Raw genomic sequence first — 5,295 nt, forward strand, 5'->3', positions numbered from 1 at the left:
TAAACCTTTACTGACAAGAAAAAAAAAACCCTCTCCTTGTTTTCTTTCAATACAGTAATCGACTGTTTTGTATACTTGTTTTCAGTTATCATTTCAACAAACGAGCACTGTAATTAAAGCTATTACAATAAAAATCTCTTAACTATTCCCCCATGAGGTGTGTGTGTGTGGTTTGGCTTGTTCGTGCGGGCTCTGGAGTTTAATAATCGAGTAACGACACTTGCATTGGCTAGCTGGAGGTTTTTAAGAAGAGATTGGCAGCCATCTGTCTGAAATGGTGCAGGGGGTTGGACTAGACAGCCTCCAAGGTCCCTCCCAACCCGCTTTTCTTTCGTGTTCTGAGTGCTGGATGCAACAGGTACTGGCTGCGTCCACTTATTTTCATTCCCATTGATTGCAATGCAGAAGGGTTGATGCTCTACTACGAATTATCCTCAACAACCGTAATTGAGCCCGGAATTACAGTCGTAAGTTGAAGCACTGACAGGACCGGAAGTCATTTTCTGGCCTTTTACTTGGTTGTTAAGGAAACCCATTCATTTTGAATGGGTGCTTGGTTGGTTGGTTGGTTTTTACCGAAAACTGGTTAAAAGAAACCATTGTGAATTGCAGTCACACAAGCACAAAACACCACAACTGATCACGAAGCCGGCAGCGGCCCTAGCATGACAGCTGGGGGTGCTTTACACTAGACTGACAGTTGCAAAACGACCGGTCATTAAGCGAGGACTACCTGTACCTTCAGCGGAAGAGGGAAATGCCTTGATTTTGTTTTCCACACAAACCTGTGTCTCCTCCGAATATTGGAGAGCATGTGGACTAGAAACTTGGAAACAGAGGTTCTGTTCCCAGCTTGTCCATGGAAGCTCCCTCTGTAACTGGGTCAGGCCCAAGGGCCAGGCTGCCTCCACACAACAATGGGAAGAGTCCTGGAGGATTTGAAGCTGGGTGGTATTGGAGAAGTCAAAACCGCTGCTTTATTTAATTAAAATTTGGTGGTCTCTGGCAGGAGATACTCCCTGATCAGGTGCTTTTTATCTATCAAAAAAACTGCCAACAATTAGTTTTTAATTAGAGGTGCAAACTTACAAGAACATTTTGTAGATTAAATGATTGGCAGGAAGCCGGAATCTCATTGGAAGAAGAAGAAAAAAAAATATCAAAACTTTTTCTCTACTATTCACTTGCAACTATAAAAATAGAAACCTTCATTAGCATGATGGACAAACGGCCATTAAATTGCCCCTGGCATCCTGGTGGGTAAAAAAATAGCTTCTAGGCCAGATTATCACAAGCAGGTTGGACTAGAAGACCTCTAGGGTCCCTTCCAAACCCTTTTCTATGCTCTAAAATTAAATCTGAAGGAGTTTTTTTGTAGAAACACCCATTTTGCTAGCAGAAGAGAAATTAATCTGGTGGGATTGGCGGGCATGTGTTTCCATCCCGTTTGCATGTAAATGGTATCAATTGTGGTTCGACAACATCTGCCTGCAATTGACTAAGCCATGATTTAACCATGGTTGTGGGGTCCTTGGTGGTTTTCTTGCAGATGTTTTCATCTCTGCAGAAATTTCCAAGGTACATCAACTGGGGACCTTCCCTGATTGCAGTATTTTTATTCTCTTACATCTGTGGCTAAATTCATAATTCTTTGCAAAGGGGCTGAAAAATTGGTGCTTCAGAATTGGCAGAGCTCTCTCTTCAGACATATAAGTCAATTTCCAAATCATTTTTAAAAAGCAAATTTTAAACCTTTATAGAGTTAGAGCGGTGTTTCTCAGCCTTGGTGACTTTTAAGATGTGTCAACTTCAACTCCCAGAATTCCCAAGTAGCTATGAAGAAAGAAAGAGAGAGGGACGGAGGGAGGGAAGGAGAAGAGGGGAGAGAAAGAAACAGACAGAAAGAACGAAGAGAAGGATGGGAGGGAAAGAAAGGAGGGAGGAGGGGAGAGAAAAGTGAAAAAAGGAATGAAAAGGAGGGGAGAGAAAAGGAGAGGGAGGCACTGAAAGGGAGAGGGGGAAAATGAGTGGAGACTTAGAAAGGAAGGGAAAGGGGGAAAAAGGGATAGAAGGAGAGAAAGGCAGAAAAACATAGAAAGCAAAAGAAAAGGGAGGGAGGGAGAAGGGAAAAAAAGTCAGAAAAAGAGTGAAAGAAAAGGAAGGAAAGGGACCCAACTTTTTTTAGTACAGAGATAATCATATGATACAACAAACTCAAAACTTTAAATGGATATTTAGAATTAGAATTCTTTATTGGCCAAGTGTGATTGGACACCCAAGGAAATTTGTCTTGGTGCAAATGCTCTCGGTGTACATAGAATAGAATAGAACAGAATAGAATAGAACAGAATTCTTTATTGGCCAAGTGTGGTTGGACACACAAGGAATTTGACTTGGTGCAAATACTCTTAGTGTACATAGAATAGAATAGAATAGAATGGAATGGAATGGAATGGAATGGAATAGAATAGAACAGAATTCTTTATTGGCCAAGTGTGGTTGGACACACAAGGAATTTGACTTGGTGCAAATACTCTTAGTGTACATAGAATAGAATAGAATAGAATAGAATAGAATAGAATAGAATAGAATAGAATAGAATAGAATAGAATAGAATGACAGAACAGAACAGAACAGAATAGAATAGAATAGAATAGAATAGAATAGAATAGAATAGAATAGAATTCTTTATTGGCCAAGTGTGATTGGACACCCAAGGAATTTGTCTTGGTGCAAATGCTCTCAGTGTACATAGGATAGAATAGAATAGGGAATAGAGTAGAATAGAATTGAACAGAACAGAATTCTTTATTGGCCAAGTGTAATTGGACACATAAGGAATTTTGTCTTGGTGCAAATACTCTCAGTGTCCATAAAAGAAAAGATACATTCATCAAGAGTCAAGAATCATAAGGTACAACACACTTAATAATAGTCATAGGGTGCAATCAGCAATCAAATCATGCTAGGAAACAGTCAGTAAAATACCTTAAACTACTAATAACCAACATTCTGGAAAACAAACGCTCATAATATATTCTTCGTCTAATTTTAATCTAATCAATGGTCAAACATGGATGCCTATTTTTTAAAAAAAAGCACAATATTTTTCTAGCCCCCACCAATCCCTACTCCTCAACTCCCAGGGTCAAAAGTTGATTTTACCAACTCCTTTTCCAGCTGTGCTAGACTTTTCCTGCATTTGATTCTCGGCTGCCCTCTGCTGGATCTGTCCGATTTTCAAAATCTTTCTTTGGCCAGTTTCCACCCACCCACCCACCGTCCCAAATTTCGTTCTGTTGTGGTCAATTTTTGAACAATTATTGTCTAGATAAAAGTCTCTGACTCCTTTCATGCAAGTAGCCCTTGACTTATGACCACAATTGCGCCCAAAATTTCTGTCGCTTAAACGAAACATTTGTGAAGTGAATCTTCCCGTTTTACATCCTTTCTTATCCCAGTTTTTTAAGCGAATCGCTGCCGTTGTTAAGTTAGTAGCACCGCTGTTAAGCCAGTGAGGACAATTAACCAGGGGAACTGCTTGCCACCAGAAATAGTAGGTGGAGGTTTTGAAGAATAGACTGGGCAGCCATTTCTCTGAAATGAGATAGGGTCTCCTGCTTCAGCAGAGGGTTGGACTAGATGACCTCCGAGGTCCCTTCCAGCTCTATTCTGATTAATTCATTGATTGTACTTGTCCGAAGGTTGCAAAAGGGGATCACGTGACCCCCCAAGGACACTTCAATCATCATAAATCCCAGCCAGTAGCAAAGTTCTCCCATCCTTGCCGCTCCCCCCACCCCTCCTTCGTTGGTTTGGCCCTTCCACTCCCAGGATTCCTGTGGAAATGGTGTAGGGCAGGGGTCTCCAACCTTGGCAACTTTTAAGACGTGTGGACTTCAACTCCCAGAATTCCTCAGCCGGTTTGGGAGTCCACTAGTCTTTAAAATCGCCAGGGTTGGAGACCCCCTGGCGCAAGGCATTCTGGGATTGGGAAGAACTGATGGAGTGAAGCAGGGGTGTCCAACCTTGGCAACTTTAAGACGTGTGGACTTCAACTCCCAGAATTCCTCAGCCAGCTGGCTGAGGAATTCTGGGAGTTGAAGTCCACACGTCTTAAAGTTGGCAAGGTTGGACACCCCTGGAGTAGAGTTTGGTGCTCAGAAGTTTTTGCTTTTTGTTTTGGTCTGTTTTAGATCCTGCTAATTCCTTGAAGGTGCAAGGTGAGCTATGATTGGTGTCCCTCAAGCTGGGAAACTCTTAAGGTCTGTGGAGTTCAGCTCCCAGAATTCCTCAGGCAGCATGTCTGCATTTCAGTTCCCAGAATTCCCCAGCCAACAAGTGTGGAGTTCAGCTCCCAGAATCCCTCGGGCAGCTTGTGGGATGGAAAATTCTGGGGCATGAAGGCCCCCAGGTCTTAAAGTATGCTGGCTGGGGAATTCTGGGAGTTGAAGTCATCCCATCTTAAAGCATCCTGGTTGGGGGATTCTGGGAGTTGAAGTCATCCCATCTTAAAGCATCCTGGCTGGGGATTCTGGGAGTTGAAGTCATCCCATCTTAAAGCATCCTGGCTGGGGATTCTGGGAGTTGAAGTCATCCCATCTTAAAGCATCCTGGCTGGGGGATTCTAGGAGTTGAAGTCCTCCCATCTTAAACCATCCTGGTTGGGGGATTCTGGGAGTTGAAGTCATCCCATCTTAAAGCAGGCTGGTTGGGGGATTCTGGGAGTTGAAGTCCTCCCATCTTAAAGCATCCTGGTTGGGGATTCTGGGAGTTGAAGTCATCCCATCTTAAACCATCCTGGTTGGGGGATTCTGGGAGTTGAAGTCATCCCATCTTAAAGCATGCTGGTTGGGGATTCTGGGAGTTGAAGTCATCCCCTCTTAAAGCATCCTGGTTGGGGGATTCTGGGAGTTGAAGTCATCCCATCTTAAACCATCCTGGTTGGGGGATTCTGGGAGTTGAACTCCACCCACAGAGGCTGGGGGATTCTAGGAGTTGAAGTCCTCCCATCTTAAACCATCCTGGTTGGGGGATTCTGGGAGTTGAAGTCATCCCATCTTAAAGCATCCTGGTTGGGGGATTCTGGGAGTTGAAGTCATCCCATCTTAAAGCATCCTGGTTGGGGGATTCTGGGAGTTGAAGTCCTCCCATCTTAAAGCATCCTGGTTGGGGATTCTGGGAGTTGAAGTCATCCTCTTAAAGCATCCTGGTTGGGGATTCTGGGAGTTGAAGTCATCCCATCTTAAACCATCCTGGTTGGGGGATTCTGGGAGTTGAACTCCACCCACAGAG

This window comes from Pseudonaja textilis, chromosome Z (genome assembly GCF_049901715.1).
Source record: "Pseudonaja textilis isolate UNSWEBS1 chromosome Z, rPseTex1.2, whole genome shotgun sequence".
Classification (NCBI taxonomy): domain Eukaryota; kingdom Metazoa; phylum Chordata; class Lepidosauria; order Squamata; family Elapidae; genus Pseudonaja; species Pseudonaja textilis.